Source organism: Mustelus asterias, unplaced genomic scaffold, assembly GCF_964213995.1.
Source record: "Mustelus asterias unplaced genomic scaffold, sMusAst1.hap1.1 HAP1_SCAFFOLD_100, whole genome shotgun sequence".
NCBI lineage: Eukaryota > Metazoa > Chordata > Chondrichthyes > Carcharhiniformes > Triakidae > Mustelus > Mustelus asterias.
The window spans coordinates 1,228,157-1,250,450 of record NW_027590147.1 but is presented as its reverse complement, the minus strand read 5'-3'; the positions used below and the strand labels follow the sequence as shown (position 1 = coordinate 1,250,450).

The window sequence follows — 22,294 nt, the reverse complement described above, 5'->3', positions numbered from 1 at the left end:
TAGCATGGCCCAATCAACCTAACCAGCACATCTTTGGACTGTGGGAGGAGACCGGAGCAGCCGGAGGAAACCCACGCAGACACAGGGAGAATGTACAAACTCCACACAGACAGTGACCCAAGCCGGGAATTGAATCCGGGTCCCTGGCGCTGAGAGGCAGCAGTGCTAACTACTGTGCCTGCATGCTGCCCTTGTGTTAGTATGTCTTGTGTTAGTTTAAACACTGCAGTTTGGAGAGGGAAGGGAGACTGGAGATGGGGAGTAGATTGTAAGGATGGTGGGGTCAAGGCTTTGTTTTTTGACAAGGGTGTACTGGCGGCAAATTTGAAAGAGGGACAGTACCTGAGAGAATCATTGACAATGTCCGCGGACACAGGGAAGTAGGAGATCAGTAGTTTAGTGGGAATAGGGTCGATGGAGCAGGAGGTGGGGCTCATGGGCAAAATGAGCCCGAAGAGGCCCAATAGAAGAGAAACTAGAGAAAGATGTGGGTTCAGGCCTCAGGAAAGGGTGAAATTTAGAGAGAGTTTGGCCTTGTGGAAGGGAGAGGCAGCTGATCAGATTGTCTCAATCTTAGTGACAAAGAAGCTCCATGAAATCCTCATACTCCACCTGTCTGCGTGGGTTTCCCCAGGTGATCTAGTTTCCTCCCACAGTCCAAAGATGTGTGGGTTAAGTGGATTGGCCATGTTAAATTGCCTCTTAGTGTCCAAAATGTGTATCTTAGAGGGATTAGCCATGGTAGACTTGCGGGGTTATGGGTATTGGGCAGGGGGTGGGTGTGGACTTGGGTAAGAAGCTCTTTTGGAGAGTCGGTGCAGACTCCATGGGCCAAATGGCCTCCTTCTGCATTGTAGGGATTCTTACATATGTTCTAATAGTCTAACTTGTTGGAGATGAGGATTGAGGAGACAGGGGAGTGGGGGAGCTCTTCAAAAGGATCTGAATTGCGAGAGAGATATCGAAAAGATTCAACACAATGCGTATATTCAACACAAAACTGATTTATTTGACTTTTAGTGAGAATATTAGCCCCTGTAAGTGGCTGGGGTTTATTACCAGTGTAAACAGACCCTAATGAACATGGTTTAGTCCTGAATGTCACTGACAGCAAAATTCAATCACTACAGTTACTTGTGAAGTCTCTGGTGTCTGAGCAGGTGCAATGAAGTCATGAATCTCTTCCCACATTCAGAGCAAGTGAATGGTCTCTCCCCGGTGTGAATTCTCTGGTGTACAGTGAGTTGAGAAGATTGCCTGAACCCAGTCCCACAGTGAGAGCACCTGAATGGTCTCTCCTCAGTGTGAATACGTTGATGGAACATCAGTTCCCCAGAACTTTTATAGCACTTCCCACAGTCTGGGCATTTAAAAGGTCTCTCGTCATTGTGAACTCGCTGGTGTGTTCAGCAGAATGGTTGATGTAGTAAATCCCTTCCCACACTCAGAGCAGGTGAATGGCCTCACCGCAGAGTGAACTCTCTGATGTTTCAGCAGGCCAGATGACTGAGTGAATCCTTTCCCACACACAGAGCAGGTAAACAGCCTTTCCCCAGAGTGGATTCGCTGGTGTTTCAGCAGGTCTGATGACTGGGTGAATCCCTTCCCACAGTTGGAGCAGGTGAACGGCCTCTCCCCAGTGTGAATTCACTGATGTACAGTGAGCACAGATGATCGCCTGAACCCAGTCCCACAGTGAGAGCACCTGAATGGTCTCTCCCCTGTGTGAACTCGCTGATGTACAATGAGTTGAGATGATCGTCTGAACCCAGTCCCACAGTGAGAGCACATGAACGGTTTCTCATCAGTGTGAAGACGTTGATGGGACATCAGTACCCCAGAACTTTTAAAACACCTCCCACAGGCTGGACATTTAAAAGGTCTTTCGTCAGTGTGAACTCGCTGGTGACTCAACAGTTCGGCTGAAATACTGAATCCTTTCCCACACTCGGAGCAGGTGAATGGTCTCTCGCTGGAGTGAACTCGCTGGTGTTTGGAAAGGTCGGATAACTGAATGAATCCCTTCCCACACACACAACAGGCGAAAGGCCTCTCCCCAGTGTGGCTGCGGCGATGTGTTTCCAGCTTGGACGGGGAAATGAATCCTTTCCCACAGTCCTCACATTTCCATGGTTTCTCCTTAGTTTGACTGCACTTGTGGTTTGACAGGCCAGGTGATTGGCTGAAGCCTTGTGCACACACACAACATGTGTACGGCTTCTCTCCACTGTGAACGGTGCTTTTTCCTTCCATGTTTAAAATCTGATGATATTCAGTTCAGAATAAATTGAGCGACTCTGTCCAATACTGATGTTATCTTTTGTTCGAGCTTCTGGACTGCAATTCCCCTGTGAAATTGATCTAAAACACAAAAAAAGGGAGTGAGAGAAAACCATTAAAACACAAAGGCAGATTGTGAAATTGAGCTGAATGAATCTGGTAATGTGTGGGTCCGGTTCTCGGAAAAAGTGGTTGAGGCAGAGTCCTTGAATATCTTTAAGGCAGAACTGGATAGATTCTTGATAAGCAAGGGGGTGGAAGGTTATTGGGAGTAGGCAGGAATGTGAAGTTGAGGTTAAAATTTAACCAGCCACAGGCTGGAGCAGACTCGAGGGAACAAGTGGCCTGCTCCTGCTCCTAATTTGCATATAAAAGGCACAGGAGATGTGAGGAAGAATGCTTTTACACAGCAAGTGGTAATGACCTGAAACTTGCTGCCAATGAGTGGGGTGGAGATGGACACAATGAATAATTTTAAACGGACATTGGATAGACACGTAAGGAAAATAAAGCTGCAAAGATATGAGGAGAGAGCAGGGGAATGGGACTGACTGGATTGCTCTAGACAGCTCGCATGGACCCAATGGGCTGAATGGCCTCATCTGATTACAGGAAAATGTCAGAATGACATTTTCCTGTAATCTCACCTAATTTAACCCTGGGAGTTCAGATATCACTCAGGTACATCGTTCTACACCCTCTCCAAGGCCATTATGTCCTGTTGCCCGGAACTGAGCACAGTTCTCCCGGTGTGGTCTAACCAGGGTTTGTGAATCTCGGGGCCTTTCCAGTCACACTGAAATCCAAAATCTTCTCTCACAGACAGAACCGACAAACCTGTTACCTTCCACATTCAGATGCTGCTGATATTCAGGTTCTGATGTATTGCGTGACTCCATCAGATCACGATGTGATGTTTGATTTGAGTTTCCTGTCTGTCAATTCTCTACTTCCAGCACCCTGTAAATTTACAGAAACCATCACAGTCAGTCCAGGATAGAAATTCACAACATTCTCTCCTCCGAGTTGCCAATTGTGATTAAATGTTTCCTGGAAGTTTTACCACGTCTTTTCTATTGTGCCCATCCTCCAACCACTAATCAGTCAACACATCCTTCCCCACTGCCTTCCTGGGCCAATTGGAAAGCAAAAAAGACTCCTCACCCTATAGCATAATGATTGATAGTTAGGCAAACAACTTTTATCCATTTTCAATATTTTTATATCCGGTGAAGAGAAATGTTCAATGGAAAATGACAACAAAAGATATCTTTTTTAATGTCCTGAATGTTTTAGAGACTGAGGTTTGAATCCCACTACAGCAGATGGTGAAATTTGAATTCAATAAATATCTGGAATTGAAAGTCTAATGATGACCATGAAACATTGTCGATTGTTGTAAAAAGCCAACTGATTCACTAATGTCCTTGAGTCAAGGAAATCTGCTGCCTGACCTGGTCAGGTCTATATGTGATTCCAGATCCACAGCAGTGTGGTTGGTTGACTCTTAAAATGCCCTCTGAAGTGCACTCAGTTCAAGGGCAAATAAAGATGGGCAATAAATGCTGGCCCAGCCAGTAGCAGCCACATTCCCTGGATGCATTGGGAAACAAATCTCCCATCCTTATCTGGTCTGGCCTAAATATGACTCCAAACCACTGAGATGCGTAGGTTAGAGGGATTAGCGGGTAAATATGTAGGGATATGGGGGTAGGGCCTGGGTGGGATTGTGGTCGGTGCAGACTCGATGGGCCAAATGGCCTCTTTCTGCACTGTAGGGTTTCTATGATTTTATGTGGTTGACACTTAAAATGCCCTGTGACATGGTCTAGCAAGCCACTCAGTTGAAGGACAAATAGGGATGGGCAATAAATACTGGTCCAACCAGCGACTCCAACATTCTCTGAATGAATAAAAAAATTCCTGGAGACTCCAGTCCAACCCGGGAGAGTTGGTAACTGGTCCAGGCTCTCAGCGCATGCGCCCTGCTGAATATTTTTGTTCCTGTAAAGATGGCGGCCGCTGACCCGGGCCTGGAGCCGCTCAGCACCGACTCTATTCGGTACCAATTGAAGCGGGACCAGGAACATTTTATTCTGGGTTGAAGACTCTAGGGGGTATTTATGAAGCCTCCCGGCCCACTCCGCTGCTTCTATCCCTCCCCGGTCACCCAGCGGCTCCATTACTGAACCTCACTCCATTGTTTCTTTCCGGCTCCTCGCAGCGCCAGTCACAGCCCGGACTGCGCATGCTCCGGTCTGAGCCAGGGACCGCGTTTGCGCAAAACGGTGCTGTAATGTGGATAGGGCACATTCTCACCCGCAGAGAATGTTGGGTAATCACCCCGCCATTCACACTGGTTTTGTTAAATAGAAAATATGCTTTGCGATCTGAATATGATTGGTACCATTGGGCCACAATAACAAATGTATTAAATTGATTCATGTGGAACTAAGGAGTGATATAGTAACTAAGGACTGGGGTGGCACAGTTGCAAGCACTGCTGTCTCACAGCGCCAGGGAATCAAGTTCAATTCCGGCCTCGGGTCACTGTCTCTGTGGACTTTGCATGTTCTCCCCGTGTCTGTGCGGGTTTCCTCCCACAGTCCAAAGATGTGCAGGTTAGGTTAATTGGCTATGCTAAAGTGCCCCTTAGTGTCAGGGGGATTAGCAGGGTGAATAGTTGGAGTTATGGGGATAGTGCATGGGTAGGATTGATGTCAGCAGAGACTTAATGGGCTGAATGGCCTCCTGTAGGAATTCTCTGAATCTATGAGCATAGGGTCTCCACCACAGTTCGGTCCTGGGTCTGATTGACAACAGAACAAACATCTACAGTTAGAAGTGAATGCATTGGGGTCTCAGCACGTTTTCCCCATAGACACAACAGTTAAACTGCCCCTTGTCAATAAGAATGCTGGCATTGGATCAAATGCTTTGAGCTCTTAAAATCAGAGTGTTAGCCACTGAGGAAAACTAAGGAAATCCCTTTGCACATGTGAAGTGTCTGAGTGTTGTCCCCCCTAGTCTAACTGTGCTGTTCTATCAGTAAATGAGATGACTGAGTGAATCCATGTGAAGGGCAGTGTGTGTCAGAGTGCAGCAGTCCCTCAATGTCAGACTGCAGTGTCAGCCTAGATAATGTGCTCAGCTTGATGAGTATTTCCTGTTGTTATTGATGTGGATCATTCAGAAACAATGGACTCTGATGATGTCATCCAGTCCTGCTGCGATGATGTCATGAAGACTATTACATCACAGCGGAACCTTAGTGCTGAAAACAGTGTTGTTCCAGACGGCAGCAAGTCCATTACTGATAGATCTAAAATGAAAATAGCGGGAATGAAAGCACCCCAAGTTATTTCAGAGAAGTTTCATAGTGAAAAAATTAGCATTAGTGGTTCGCATTGTTTCCTCACAGCACCAGGGCCCTGGTTTCAATTTTGGCCTCGGGTGACTATCTGTCTGGAGTTTGCACATTATCCCCATGTCTGCATGGGTTTCCTCCGGGTGCTCCGGTCTACTCCCACAGTCCGAAGATGTGCAGGTTAGGTGGATTGGCCACGCTAAATTGACCCTTAGTGTCCCAAGTTGTGCAGGTTAGATGGATTAGAAATGGTAAATGTGTTACAGGTATAAGTGGGGGAGAGGGCCTGGGTAAGATTCCTTCTCATCGCTGTCTTAATTGGATGACTTACTCTGAGTAGTGAGGGAACAGAATTTTTAGTGATGACTGGTCTTTCCAATTTTTAATTGGAGGAAATTTCTGCTCATCCAGAACTGAATGTGAGATGAGCAGTTTGATAATTTAGTAACAGTGGAGGAATGGAGAGGGATGGAAGTGAGGTAGAGCTGGGTGTTGTCAGTGTACAGGTGAAAACCAACACGGTGCTTTTGGATGATGTCACCCAGTGGCAGCGTGGAGATCATAGAAATCATCATAGAAACCCTACAGTACAGAAAGAGGCCATTCGGCCCATCGAGTCTGCACCGACCACAATTCCACCCAGGCCCGACTCCCATATCCCTACATATTTTACCTGCTAATCCACGCATCCCAGGACACTAAGGGGCAATTTTAGCATGGCCAATCAACCTAACCCGCACATCTTTGGACTGTGGGAGGAAACCGGAGCACCCGGAGGAAACCCACGCAGACACGAGGAGAATGTGGAAACTCCACACAGATAGTGACCCAAGCCGGGAATCGAACCCGGGTCCCTGGAGCTGTGAAGCAGCAGTGCTAATCACTGTGCTACCGTGCCGCCCGAAAATAGTGAAATTCCGTCCCTGGGGAGCCTCGAACCACCAACCTTTCGGTTAACAGCCGAACGCGCCGACCAATTGCACCACAGAGACTGCAGTGATGAGAAATAGGAGGGGCCAAGGACAGATCCTCGGGGGACACTGAGTTCAGGGGTTTTGGAGAGGAAAAGGAAGTTGGAGATGGGGCAGTAATTTGCAAAGATAGTGGGGTTTAGTGTTTTTTTTAGGATGGGTGATGACGGTACATTTACAGTGAGAGAAACAGTAAGAAATGGGAGAGAATTGTGAACAGTGTCAGCTAACGTGGGGAAGTCGGATGGACAGCAGCTTTGTGAGAATGGAGTCCAGGGAGTTGAAGGCAGGTCTCATGGACAAGATGAGCTCAGAGGGAGATAGAAGATAGGAGAGAAACTGGAGAAAGATAGAGCTCAGACAAGGAGGAACTTTACAGACACTTTAGAACATAGAACATAGAACATAGAACATTACAGCGCAGAACAGGCCCTTCGGCCCACGATGTTGCACCGACCAGTTAAAAAAAAAAACTGTGACCCTCCAACCTAAACCAATTTCTTTTCGTCCATGAACCTATCTACGGATCTCTTAAACGCCCCCAAACTAGGCGCATTTACTACTGATGCTGGCAGGGCATTCCAATCCCTCACCACCCTCTGGGTAAAGAACCTACCCCTGACATCGGTTCTATAACTACCCCCCCTCAATTTAAAGCCATGCCCCCTCGTGCTGGATTTCTCCATCAGAGGCAAAAGGCTATCACTATCCACCCTATCTAAACCTCTAATCATCTTATATGTTTCAATAAGATCCCCTCTTAGCCGCCGCCTTTCCAGCGAAAACAATCCCAAATCCCTCAGCCTCTCCTCATAGGATCTCCCCTCCATACCAGGCAACATCCTGGTAAACCTCCTCTGCACCCTCTCCAAAGCCTCCACATCCTTCCTGTAATGTGGGGACCAGAACTGCACACAGTACTCCAAGTGCGGCCGCACCAGAGTTGTGTACAGTTGCAACATAACGCTACGACTCCTAAATTCAATCCCCCTACCAATAAACGCCAAGACACCATATGCCTTCTTAACAACCTTATCTACTTGATTCCCAACTTTCAGGGATCTATGCACACATACACCTAGATCCCTCTGCTCCTCCACACTATTCAAAGTCCTCCCGTTAGCCCTATACTCAACACATCTGTTATTCCTACCAAAGTGAATTACCTCACACTTCTCCGCATTAAACTCCATCCGCCACCTCTCGGCCCAACTTTGCAACCTGTCTAAGTCTTCCTGCAAACTACGACACCCTTCCTCACTGTCTACCACACCACCGACTTTGGTGTCATCAGCAAATTTGCTAATCCACCCAACTATACCCTCATCCAGATCATTAATAAATATTACAAACAGCAGTGGCCCCAAAACAGATCCCTGAGGTACACCACTTGTAACCGCACTCCATGATGAATATTTACTATCAACCACCACCCTCTGTTTCCTATCCGCTAGCCAATTCCTGATCCAATTTCCTAGATCACCCCCAATCCCATACATCTGCATTTTCTGCAGAAGCCTACCATGGTGAACCTTATCAAACGCCTTACTAAAATCCATATATACCACGTCCACTGCCTTGCCCCCATCCACCTCCTTGGTCACTTTCTCAAAAAACTCAATAAGGTTAGTAAGGCACGACCTACCTGCCACAAAACCATGCTGACTATCACCTATCAATTCATTACTCTCCAAATAACTATAAATCCTATCCCTTATAATTTTTTCCAACATCTTGCCGACAACAGAAGTGAGACTCACCGGTCTATAATTCCCGGGGAAGTCTCTGTTCCCCTTCTTAAACAATGGGACAACATTCGCTAACCTCCAATCTTCTGGTACTATACCAGAGGCCAACGACGACCTGAAGATCAGAGCCAGAGGCTCTGCAATCACTTCTCTTGCCTCCCAGAGAATCCTTGGATAAATCCCATCCGGACCAGGGGATTTATCTATTTTCAGACCCTCCAGAATATCCTGCACATCCTCCTTATCAACTGTAATACTGTCTATTCTACTCCCTTGCAACCCAGTGTCCTCCTCAGCTATATTCATGTCCCCTTGCGTGAACACCGAAGAGAAATATTGGTTCAATGCTTCACCAATCTCCTCCGGTTCCACACATAACTTCCCTCTGCCATCTATAACTGGCCCTAAACTTGCCCTAACCAACCTTCTGTTCTTGACATACCTATAGAACGCCTTAGGATTCTCTTTAACCCTATCCGCCAAAGTCTTCTCATGTCCCCTTTTAGCCCTTCTAAGCTCGCTCTTCAACTCCCTCTTAGCCAATCTAAAGCTTTCTAGTGCACTACCCGAGTGCTCACGTCTCATCCGAACATAAGCCTCCTTTTTCTTTTTAACCAACAAAGAAACTTTTTTGGTGCACCACGGTTCCCTAGCCCTACCAATTCCTCCTTGCCTGACAGGGACATACCTATCACAGACTCGCAGTAGCTGCTCCTTGAAAAAACTCCACATGTCGGACGTTCCCAGTCCCTGTAATCTCCTAGTCCAACCTATGTTTCCTAATTCTCTCCTAATAGCCTCATAATTACCCTTCCCCCAGCTAAAACCACTGGCCCGAGGTTCATGCCTATCCCTTTCCATCACTAAGGTGAACGTAACCGAATTGTGGTCACTATCACCAAAATGCACACCAACTTCCAAGTCTAGCACCTGGTCTGGCTCATTTCCCAGCACCAGATCCAATATAGCCTCACCTCTAGTTGGCCTGTCTACATACTGAGTCAAAAAACCTTCCTGCACGCTTTGAACAAAAACTGACCCCTCTAACGAGCTAGAGCTATAACAATTCCAGTCAATATTAGTCAAGTTAAAATCCCCCATAACAATTGGTCCGGTGGTCTGTGGAAGGGAAGGAAGCAGCAAAGGCAGCTGATTGGATTGGCTCAATATTAGTCACAAGGAACCATAGAATCTGTACAGTGCAGAAAGAGGCCTTTTGGCCCATCGAGTCTGCACTGACTCTGAAAAAGCATCCCACCCAAGCCTTCCCCTCCACTCCATCCCTGTAACCCCACATATTTACCATGGCTAATCCACCGAAATTACACATCTTTGGACACTTGGGTGCAATTTAGCATGGCTAATTCACCTAACCTGCACGGCTTCGGAGTGTGGGAGGAAACTAGAGAACCCGGAGGAAACCCACGCAAACACGGGGAGAACGTGCAACCTCCACATGGTCACACAAGGCCAGAATCAAACCTGTGTCCCTGGCACTGAGGGAGCAGTGCTAAATACTGTGTCACCTTATATGCCATGAGCTCCTCACACTTGTTGGAGGTGAGGATGGAGGTAACAGGGAGAGCCCTTTAAAAGGAAATAATTTGTGATCGAGATATACCTTGTTTAATACAAAGCTGATTTATTTGACTTTTATCTCGAATATTAACTCCTATAACTGAGCTGGAGTTTATTTAATGTTAAGGGCCCGGTTTATGCTCAATATTGTGCTGTCTGTGGTTGGGGAGGATGCAGAGATGGGAACAATTCAAGAGGTCCACACAAGATTGAATAAAAACAGCATTGAGACTGGTTTATTTTTCGGTGTGCATTCTGCAGGCTTAAATTCCCCAACTACTGGCAGCCTGCAGAGACCTGATGATGTCGCAGAGTGATCACATGACTGTCATCTTAAAGGGGCCATGCCACACACAGCAATACCCCAAATACACAACAGCAAATCTGAGTTTGCAATTTATATTGCATGAGGAGAGGTTGTGAAATCTGGAAATTATGTCCCAGACTTCTTGTGATGGTTTTATCGCAATCAAAATGTTAATTAAGAAATGGGGGAAAAAAAACAAATGAAATAGAATTACACTTAAAGTAATACAATGGCTTCACACAATATCAATACTTTAAACAGTTCAATCTGTCCAGCAACACCTTATAGATTTTAAGATCTATAAAAATCCAGTAACTTTTTATTTTAACCACTCAGTGCCTTTACTCCTGTTGGTATTGCTTCTGAGGTTAACAGCAGTTGGCTTTTCAAATCCGGCCTCCTTCACACTGCTTTCTGGGAGTTAACCAACTATTACTGCTGTTGACCGAGACCTGAAACAACTCCCTTCATAGGTTTCAGTTTCCCATTAACTCTGTTCTTTCCTCTCATCTCTCTATTCGCACCCAATTTCCTCACAACTAATCTCTCCCAGAATTGATAAACATCATCTCTTTATTTTAACATCGATAACTTAAAAGAAAAGTAAATTCACTTTAATCATACTTTACTCATGACAACTTTGTGGCACAGAATACATATATTATTTTTTGATCACAAACAGCCCATTCAGATCTATTTTCTATACCCACCCCTACTAAGCTGTTTTGAATAAGCATCTGTTTGAGGTCTTGCTGGGCTCATTAACACATCAAACTCTCAGTTTAAATTCACACGGCCACTCTGTCTCCTGCTGTAATTACCACTCTCACACTCCATCAGTTTTAAAAAATGAGCAGAATATTACCCATAGAAAATATTTCAATTTTTTAGATTTTCTTGACATAACATCAGTAGAAATGGACTTCAGTGAACATGGTTCATTCCTGGATATGATTGATAGTAAAATCCAGTCACTGATTATTTGTGAACTCGCTGGTGACTTGTCAGGGTAGACAACCGAGTGAATCTCTTCCCACACACTAAGCAGGTGAATGGTCTCTCCCCCGTGTGAACTTGCTGGTGTACAGTGAGGTGACATGATTGCCTGAACCCATTCCCACAGTGAGAGCACCTGAACGGTCTCTCCTCAGTGTGAACACGTTGATGGCGCATCAGTTCCCCAGAACTTTTGTAGCACTTCCCACATTCTGGACATTTAAATGGTCTCTTGTCAGTGTGAACAAGTTGATGGCGCATCAGTTCCCGGGAACTTTTATAACACTTCTCACAGTCAGCGCATTTAAAAGGTCTCTCATCAGTGTGAACTTGCTGGTGTTTCAGCAGAGTGGATGAATCGCCGAATCCCTTCCCACACTTGGAGCAGGTGAATGGCCTCTCCCCAGTGTGAACTCGACTGTGTTGTACCAGGCCTGATGATCGAGTGAATCCCTTCCCACATTCAGGGCAGGCGAATGGTCTCTCCCCAGTGTGAATTCGCTGGTGTACAATGAGTTCAGATGATTGTCTGAACCCAGTCCCACAGTGAGAACACCTGAACAGTTTCTCATCGGTGTGAACTCGTTGATGGCGTAACAGTTCCCAGGAAATCTTGTAGCACTTCCCACAGTCTGGACATTTAAATGGTCTCTCATCAGTGTGAACTCGTTGGTGTTTCAGCAGAGTTGATGAACCAGTGAATCCCTTCCCACACTTGGAGCAGGTGAACGGCCTCTCCCCAGTGTGAACTCGCTGGTGTTGTTGCAACCCAGATGATCGAGTGAATCCCTTCCCACACTCAGGACAGCTGAATGGTCTCTCCCCAGTGTGTGTGCGATGGTGTGTCTGGAAAATGGATGATCGAGTGAATCCCTTCCCACATTCAGGGCAGGTGAATGGCTTCTCCCCAGTGTCGCTGAGCTGATGAGTTTCCAGCTCAGACGGGGATCTGAATCCCTGCTCACAGTCCGCAGATTTCCACAAGTTCTCCACATTGTGAACATTGCTATTTTCTTGCATGTTAAAAATCCGATGATATTCAGATCCTGATGTGATGTCTGATTTTTCCAACTGAAAATCCTTTCCTTCTAAAGCTCTGTGAATTGACGTAAAACAGAGAAAAGGGAGTGAGAGAGAGTCCACAAAGGCAGCTTGTGAAATTGAACTGAATGAATCTGGTAATTTGTGGGTCTGGCACCAGGAAAAAGCAACCATGAAAGCTGCTGGATGGTCGAAAGCCCCAACTGGTTCACTGATGTCCTTCAGGGGAGGAAACCTGCCACTTGGTCTGAGTCTACACAAAACTCTGGCCTCTATAAGAATGTATGAAATAGGAGCAGGAGGAAACCATAAGCTCCACTGAGCCTGCTCCATCATTCACTACAATTGTGGCTAATCTTGGTTTTATCTCCAATTTGCCACCCCCTCCCCCGAATCCTTTGATTCCCTGAAAAGTCTCTCCATCTCTGGGTTAGACATTTCCTCCATTTTAATCTGGGAAAACTGAATCTATTTTCAAAAAAAAAATCATAGAAACCCTACAGTACAGAAAGAGGCCATTCGGCCCATCGGGTTTGCACCGACCACAATCCCACCCAGGCCCTACCCCCATATCCCTACGTATTTTACCCACTAATCCCTCTAACCTACACATCTCAGGACACTAAGGGGCAATTTTTTTAAGCATGGCCAATCAACCTAACCCGCACATCTTTGGAATGTGGGAGGAAACCGGAGCACCCGGAGGAAACCCACACAGACACGAGGAGAATGTGCAAACTCCACACAGACAGTGACCCAAGCTGGGAATCGAACCAAGGTCCCTGGAGCTGTGAAGCAGCAGTGCTAACCACTGTGCTACCGTGCCGCCCAATTTTCCACTCTTGGTTACAAATTCCAATCCCTACCCATTGACGCCATCCCTTTCCTCGGAAATCCCTTTCCACACACTGAACCAGACTGTTCACAATCACGGCAAAATATTTCACCCCAACCTGAGAATCTGACCATAAATGCACATCATTACCAGGACCACTTTCTTTCACCTCAGTAACATCACCCAACTCCAGTCTAGTCTCAGTTCATCTGCTGTTGAAACCATCATCCATTCCTTTGTTACCTTCAGACATAACGATCCTAACACACTGTTGGCCAGTCTCCCTCACTCAACCTGTCTGTAATCCTGAGGTCATCACAATTCTGCTGCCCATATGGTGACTCACGCCAAATCCTGTTCACCCATCACCCATTTGCTCACTGACCGACAAAGGCTCATGTTTAAGGAACAACATTTTAAATTTCTCATCCTTATTTTCAAATCCCTCCATGGTCTCGCCCTCCCTATTTTTCTGCAATCTCCTCTCGCCTCACAACCTTCCAATGTCTCTACACTCCTTTCATTCCAGCTTCCTCAGCATTCACAGTTTTAATCACTTTATCCTTGATGTCTGCACTCCCAGCTGCCAAGGCCATAATCTTTAGAATTTCCCCCTCGCCTCTCCCCCTCTGTATCTTCCTTTCCTCCTTTACGATAATCATTAAAATTACCTCTTTGACCAAACCTTTGGCCATCCACCCTCTTGTCTACTTACATGATTCTTGGTCAAATGGTGCTTTCTAACACATCTGCGAAACCCCTCGGAATGTTCCAGTGTATGAAAGGTGCTATATAAATACACATTGTTTTGACTTGGGAATATATCACTGTTTCTTCATCATCACTGGGTGTATAATCTATAACCCTTACCTAACAGCACCTTCATCACACAGACTGCAGCGGTTCAAGGAGGTCAAACGTCATCTTCCCCACACGTACCTGGGGATGGGGAATATTTGCTGCTGGTCTTGTTAGTGAAAGAGAACCAGCGCACACAGGACGGGCTGAACAGTCTTCTTCTGTGGTGCAATAATTCAATGTTTCTCTGACTTAATGAAAAAGAGACCAACTCTGGAGGCCAGGAACTGACTTCTGGAATCAATAATGCATTGCCCCCTTAAAAAGATGCCAGCTGCACATGTGCCCTGCTGCCCATTGCACTCAATAAAGATGGCGGTCGCGCTGCCCATTGTTCTCGAAAGATGGCTGCTGCCAATTCGGTCATACAGGGCCTCGGGCTTCGTATTTATGGTTTGAGGCCAAGACTGGGTGTTTATGAAGTCTTCACTCTCACTTGCAGGCTCCAGTTAACCTCACTCACCCGCTGTCTCCAATCAGTTTCTGCTCTCCCTGCGGCTCCGACACCACCCCATCCACCCATTGCCAACAGCTGCACTGCGCATGCTCCAGTCAGTGCGGCACTGCGCCTGCGTAATGATTCCTGGACTGAAGATAGGGCTTATCCACCCTCTCGGTGCATGCTGGGTAACTATGTGGGGGAAAACAAGTACAAGGACTTTGGGGAAAAAAGGGAGGTTGCACCGGGGGGCGGGTCAGGTGTGGAGGTGGGGGTGGGGGTGGGGGTGGAGGTGGAGGTGGGGGTGGGGGTGGGGGCGGAGGTGGGGGCGGAGGTGGGGGCGGGGGTGGGGGCGGGGGTGGGGGCGGGGGTGGGGGCGGGGGTGGGGGCGGGGGTGGGGGCGGGGGTGGGGGCGGGGGAGGGGGTGGGGAGGGAGGTGGGGGTGGGGGTGGAGGTGGGTTTGGAGGTGGGGGTGGATGTGGAGGTGGGGGAGGTGGAGGTGGGGGAGGTGGGGGAGGTGGAGGTGGGTGGGGAGGTGGGGGGGAGGTGGGGGCGGGGGTGGGGGCGGGGGTGGGGGCGGGGGTGGGGGCGGGGGTGGAGGTGGGGGCGGAGGTGGGTTTGGAGGTGGGGGCGGAGGTGGGGGTGGGGGTGGGGATGGGGGTGGAGGTGGAGTGGGGGTGGGGGCGGAGGTGGGGGCGGGGGTGGGGGCGGGGGTGGAGTGGGGGTGGGGGTGGAGGTGGGGGTGGGGAATGGAGGTGGGGGTGGAGGTGGGGGCGGAGGTGGGGGTGGAGTGGGGGTGGGGATGGGGGAGTACTTTTCAAAGATGGTGGGGTCAGTGGTGTTTTTTAGGATGCGTGTTGACATTAGATTTGAAGGTGAGAGACAGTGCAAGAAGAGGGACAGAGAGCTGTTCACAATATTTGCTAACATTGAGAAGTTGGGAAATCAGCAGTTGATGGGAATAAGGTCAATGAAGCAGAAGAGGGGGTCTCATCAACAAGATTAGTTCTGACAAGAGATAAACTGGAGAAAGATGCAAGTTCAGAACCAGTACAAAAATGGACTTTAGATTTAGGTTCAGTTGGGAGTGCAGGAGGACATGCCAGGAGCAGAGCCAGGCATATCTAAACATGAGGTGTCAACCTGGTGAAGCTACCAAACAGGACTACTTGCATGCCAAATGGCAAAAACAGCAAGTGATAAACAGAGCTAAGTGATCCCACAACCAATGGATCAGATCTAAGCATTGCAGTCCTTCCACATCCAGTTGTGAATGGTGGTGGACAATTAAACAACTCACTGGAGGAGGAGGCTCCACAAATATCCCCATCCTCAATGATGGAGGAGCCCAGCACATCAGTGCAAAAGGTAAGGCTGAAGCATTCGCAGCAATCTTCAGCCAGAAGTGCCAAGTGGATGATCCATCTCGGGCCTCCTCCAGTGTTCCCCAGTATCTCAGATACCAGTCTCCAGCCAATTTGATTCACTCCATGTGATATCAGGAAATGGTTGGAGGCACTGGATACTGCAAAGGCAATGGGCCCTGATAACATTCCGGCAATAGTACTGAAGACTTGTGCTCCATAACTTGCCGCTCCCCTAGCCAAGCTCTTCCAGTACAGTTACAACACTGGCATTGACCCAACAATGTGGAAAATTGCCCAGGTGTGTCCTGTACACAAAAAGCAGGACAAATCCAACCCGGCCAATTACCCGGCCCAGTCTACTCCCTCGATTATTAGTAAAGTGATGGAAGGGGTCATCAACAGTGCCATCAAGCAGCACCTGCTCAGCAATAACCTGCCCAGTGACGCCCAGTTTGTGTTTTGTCAGTGTCACTCAGCTCCTGGCCTCATTACAGCCTTGGTTCACATATGGACAAAAGAGCTAAATTCCAGAGGTGAGGTGAGAGTAACAGCCCTTGATATTGAGAACATAAGAACTAGAAACATAGAAATCCTACAGTGCAGAAAGAGGCCATTTGGCCCATCGAGTCTGCACCGATCACAATCCCACCCAGGCCGTACCCCTATATCCCTACATATTTCCCTGTTAATCCCTCTAACCTACGCATCTCAGGACTCTAAGGGGCAATTTTTAACATGGCCAATCAACCTAACCCGCACATCTTTGGACTGTGGGAGGAAACCGGAGCACCCGGAGGAAACCCACGCAGACACGAGGAGAATGTGCATACTCCACACAGACAGTGACCCAAGCCGGGAATCGAACCCAGGTCCCTGGAGCTGTGAAGCAGCAGTGCTAACCACTGTGCTACCGTGCCACCCTAGGAACAGGTGTGGGCCATCTGGCCCCTCAAGCCTGCTCCACCATTCAGCAAGATCACAGCTGAACTTTTTGTGGACTCAGCTCCACTTACCCGCCCGCTCACCATAACCCTTAATTCCATTTCTGTTCAAAAATTTATCGATCCTTGCCTTAAAAACATTCAATGAGGTAGCCTCAACTGCTTCACTGGGCAGGGAATTCCACAGATTCACAACCCTTTGTGTGAAGAAGTTCCTCCTCAACTCAGTCCTAAATCTGCTTCCCTTTATTTTGAGGCTATGCCCCTTAGTTCTAGTTTCACCCACCAGTGGAAACAACTTCCCTGCTTCTATCTTATCTATTCCCTTCATAATCTTATATGTTTCTATAAGATCTCCCCTCATTCTTCTGAATTTCAATGAGTATAGCCCCAGTCTACTCAGTCTCTCCTCAAAAGCCATGATATTCGACCTAATGTGGCATCAAGGAGCTCTAGCGAAACTGGAATCAATGGGTATCATGGGGCAAACTTTCCACTGGTTGAAGTCATACTTGGTACATAGGAAGATGGTTGTGGAGGGTCAGTCATCTCAACTCCAGGCCATCTCTGCAGGAGTCCCTCAGAGTACTGTCCTAGGCTCGACAATCTTCAGCTGCTTCATCAATGATCTTCCTCCATCATAAGGTCAGAAGTGGGGATGTTCACTGATGATTGCACAATGTTCAGCACCATGCGTGACTCCTCAGATACTGAAGCAGTCCATGTGCAAATACAACAAGATCTGGACGATATCCAGACTTGGGCTGACAAGTGGCAAGTAACATTCACGCCACATAAATGCCAGGCAATGACCATCGCCAATAAGAGATGCGCTAACCACTGCCCTTTGACTTTCAATGGTGCAACCATCACTGAATCCCCCACTGTCAATATCCTTGGGGTTACCAGTGACCAAAACTCAACTGGACTCACCACATAAACACATTGGCTACAAGAGCAGGTCAGAGTCTAGGAATACTGCGGCGAGTAACTCACCACCTGACACCCCAGAGCCTATCCACCATCTGCAAGGCACAAGTCAGGAATGTGATTGAATACTCCCCACTTGCCTGGATGGGTGCAGCTCCAACAACACTCAAGAAGCTTGATACCATCCAGGAGAAAGCAGCCCGCTTGATTGACACCACATCTACAAACATTCAATCCCTCCATTGACGCTCAGAAGCAGCAGTGTGTACTATCTACAAGATGCACTGCAGCAATTCACCAAGGATCCTTAGACAGCGCCTTCCAAACCCATGGCCACTTCCATCTAGAAGGCCAAGGGCAGCAGATAAATGGGAACACAAACATGCAAGTTCCCCTCCAAGCCACTCACTATCCTGACTTGGAAATATATTGCCGTTCCTTCACAGTCACTGGGTCAAAATCCTGAAATTCCCTCCCTAGCGGCATTGTGGGTCAACCCACAGAACATGGACTGCAGCGATTCAAGAAGGCAGCTCACCACCACCTTCTCAAGGGCAACGGGGGATGGGCAATAAATGCTGGCCAGCCAGTGACGCCCATGTCCCATAAATGAATAAATTTGGAGACAGTTTTATCCGGTGAGCTAGAGGAAGGGAGGGAAGCAGCAGAGGCAGCTGATTAGATTGTTTCAATCTTAGTGACAAAGAAGCTCCATGAGCTCCTCACTTTGTTATTAGAGGTGACGATGGAGGAGACAAGGAAGGAGAGACCTTCAAATGGAACTAACTTCTGTTACTGAGAATAAAAAGACTCAACGTGCTATGTTTAATACAAACTGATCTGACTTGCTTTTTATTCAGAATATAATTCCTTATAACTGGGTTGGAGTTTATGAACATCAGTAGCAACAGACGTCAATGAAGCTGGTGTAGTCCAGGATGTGACTAACAGCAAAATCCAATCACTGAGATTTCTTGTGAATTTGCTGGTGCATTAGCAGGTTGGATAACTGAGTGAATCCCTTCCACACACGGAGCAGGGGAATGGCTTCTCCCCAGTGTGAACTTGCGGGTGTACAATAAGGTCAGATGATCATCTGAACCCAGTCCCACACTGAGAGCACCTTCCGTGGTCACTTTTTCCTTGTGCCGGCCCAACAAGTTACCAGATTCATTCAGCTCAATTTCACAATCTGCCTTTGTGTTTTTGTGGGTTCTCGTTTACTCCTATTTTACTGTTTTAAATCAATTTCACAGGATTTTAGAAGGAAATAATTTGCAGTCGGGAAATTGAAATCAAACATTACATCAGGATCTAACTCACACAGATTTAATTGTAAATGGAATATCATCAGATTTAAAAGATGAAAGGAAAAAGCACTGTTCACATTGGGGAGAAACCATACACATGTTCTGTGTGTGGACAAGCTTCAGTCAATCATCTGGCCTGTGTGAACATATTGATGAGACAGTAGTGCCCCAGAACTTTTATAGCACTTCCCACAGTCTGGGCAGTTAAAAGGTCTCTCACCAGTGTGAACTCATTGGTGTACAGTGAGGTCAGATGATCGTCTGAATCCAGTCCCACAGTGAGAACACCTAAAGGGTCTCTCATCAGTGTGAACACGTTGATGGGATATCAGTTCCACAGGACTTTTATAACACTTCTCGCAATCTGAACATTGGAATGGTCCCTCCCCAGTGTGAACTCACTGGTGTCTCAGCAGATTGGAGGAGTGAGCAAATCCCTTCCCACACTGGGAGCAAGTGAACAGCCTCTCACCTGCGTGAATGTGTTGGTGTGTCTGCAAGTGGTAGGAGTGTGTGAATCCCTTCCCACACAGGGACCAGGTGAATGGTCTCTCTCCAGTGTGAGTACACTGAAGAATTTCCAACTTGGATGGGTAATCGAACCCTTTCCCACAGTCCCCACATTTCCATGGTTTCTCCCCATTGTGACGGTATTTACAGCCAGATGACCCTTTGTCAAAGCTATTTCCCTTTCTTTCCTTCTCTGCCACCGCTCTGCCTCATCAATAAGACATTGGGACTCAGAGGGTTGATGCAGTTTGATGGACAAGTTGTCTCCATTCTGAACAATGGGGAACAAGCCCCTCCCACTTAATGACAATAATACCCCCGAAAACGATGGCGGCTGCGCATGCGCACTGCTGCATATTGCCCCCAATACATTTGCGGCCAATAACCCCGGACGAACATGAGGAGCTGCAGCCCTGTTCGGTACAAACTGGGTCCGGGAAGTTCTCTTCCGCGGTTTGCGGCTTACACAACATGCTTACGCAGCGCTTCCACCCACCTGGGCGATCCATTGCTCTCTCCGTGCCGCCAATCACCTCTAACAGATTTCCGAGCCCAAACCAAAAACCGTTTTCCATCGCCATTACTCACACTGCGCATGCTCCAGTCAAAGCGGGCCCCGCCCCTCATTCACTGTGATTGGTTGGAGGACCAGCCTCTCCCGCTCGGACCTCCAACCCCGCCCCTCCTCTTCCCATCGGTCCGCGCTGCCGTCAATCAGCCGGGCATTGTGACGGTGACTTGCTGTTTGTCCAATAATCACAGTGACAGAGTCTCAGTGTCACAATGACACACAGACTCCAATACAATCAGAGTGGGGATGGAGCACAGAGACAACACAGCAAAGCACTGACTTACTCTGAGTGTAACAATGACACACACAGGCTCCAATACAATCAGAGTGGGGATGGAGCACAGAGACAACACAGCAAAGCACTGACTTACTCTGAGTGTAACAATGACACACACAGACTCCAATACAATCAGAGTGGGGATGGAGCACAGAGACAACACAGCAAAGCACTGACTTCAAATCAGAAAATGCTGCAAAACCTCAGCAGGTCTGACAGCAACTGTGGAGAGGGATTCCAGCCAACGCTTCAAGTCTGGATGACCCTTCGTCATGGATTGGCTTGATTTACTTTGGATTGACTGACTCTGAGTGTAACAAACACAGTGTTTGTTCCAATAATATAAGAGTCAGGCTGCAGTGTGTTAGTGAACACAGTATTGGATCCAATGTAATGATAGTACAGACGGTTTAGAATCCCTACAGTGCAGGAGGCCATTGAGTTTATACCAACAGTGATCCCACCCAGTCCACCCATGTAGATATCCTGCTAATCCCCGACACTAAGGGCCAATTTAGCATGGCCAATCAATCTAATCTGCACATTTTTGGAGTGTGGGAGGAAACAAGAGTACCTGGAGGTAACCCACACAGATACAGGGAGAATGTAGGTCGGTCCGTGGGAGATGGACCCCCTTCCGGAGGAGCTCAGGCCTTTCACCTGTAGCAGGACCAACCGCCTCTGCTTGGGGGCCCATCTCTGCCCCGCCAAAGAATCCTGGCCGGCGAACTGGCGGGAGGTGGAGGCCAAGGTCTCCGCCCACCTGAATCGCTGGACAGGACTGCTCCGAGTGCTGTCCTACGGGGCGCGAGTTCTCGTCATAAACCAGTTGCTCGCCTCCATGCTGTGATACCGGCTGGTCCCTTTGACCCCTCCCCCTGGCTTTGTCACCAATCTCCAGAAAACCCTCCTGCGGTTCTTCTGGGACAACCGACTGCACTGGATCTCTGCCGTGGTTCTGCATCTCCCGCTTGCGGAGGGCAGTCACACAGGTGGCGACCTTCCGCCTTCAGACCCTGCAGAGGTACCTTTACGTTGAGTCTTCTTCACGATGGTGTGCCATGGCGACGTATTTCTTCCATCAGTTGCACGGCCTGAATTATGACGTGCAGCTCCTGCATATAAATCTGGGATGTTTCGACCGCCCTGCAGGAGTTGCCTGTCTTTTACTAGGACCTCCTCAATGTCTGGAACACGCTTGCCTCGCGACGCAGCTCTCCCCTGTCAGGAGTAGCGGCTGTCGTGCGAGAGCCGCTGCTCAGGAATCCGCTCCTCCAGCCATATAACTTCAGGTGGCTGGCGGAGAGGGCTGTGGACGCCGGAAGGACCAGGATCGGGGATGTGCTGGATGGCAGAGGAGCAGGCTGGATGAACCCCCACATGCTGGCTGAGTGTGCGGGGGTGCCCATTTGGCACGCGGCCAAAGCCATCCAAGATCTTAGGACGGTCGTGCTCGGCCCCGAATGTGCACATGGTCTCGAGGCGGCGCAGCCGTGCGGTGGGATCCCGCCTGAGCATTCCCCTGTTCAGACAGAATTCCACATTGGCCCAAAGCCTATGCCCCCCCTCCCGGAACAGGTGCCCCACAGCATGTGCCGCATCACGGAAATGTCCTCCGTGCCTTTTTCCACTGCGCGGAGGCGTTTCCTGTGCGGGCTGCTGCTGCACACCTTCCACTACCGCCTCCTCGCCTGTCGCCCGGATACACCTTGGCGGGCTTTGTTGCCGCCGGGCGGCCAAGATCCCCAGTGGAGGTACCTCTACGGAGGGATCTCCCTCAATTATCTTGGGACCTGGGATGGAGGGTGATGCATGCAGCAGTTCCGCACAACCGTAGGTTTCACGGGCTCTCAAGTTTGCCCTTTCTGTGGCCTTGTGGAGTCCGTGGACCACGTCTACGTTTTGTGTCTTAGGCTGCACTCCCTTTTTGTTTTCCTGAAGAATCTTTTATTTATGTTTTGTCTGCAC

The 22,294-nt window shown here is 48.3% G+C and overlaps 1 pseudogene; it reads right to left on the bottom strand.

Annotated features, from left to right (window-relative positions):
* Window positions 1-1,009: 1,009 nt before the first annotated feature.
* LOC144484348 (uncharacterized) lies at window positions 1,010-21,389 on the bottom strand (annotated as a pseudogene).
* Between the last annotated feature and the right edge of the window lie 905 nt (window positions 21,390-22,294).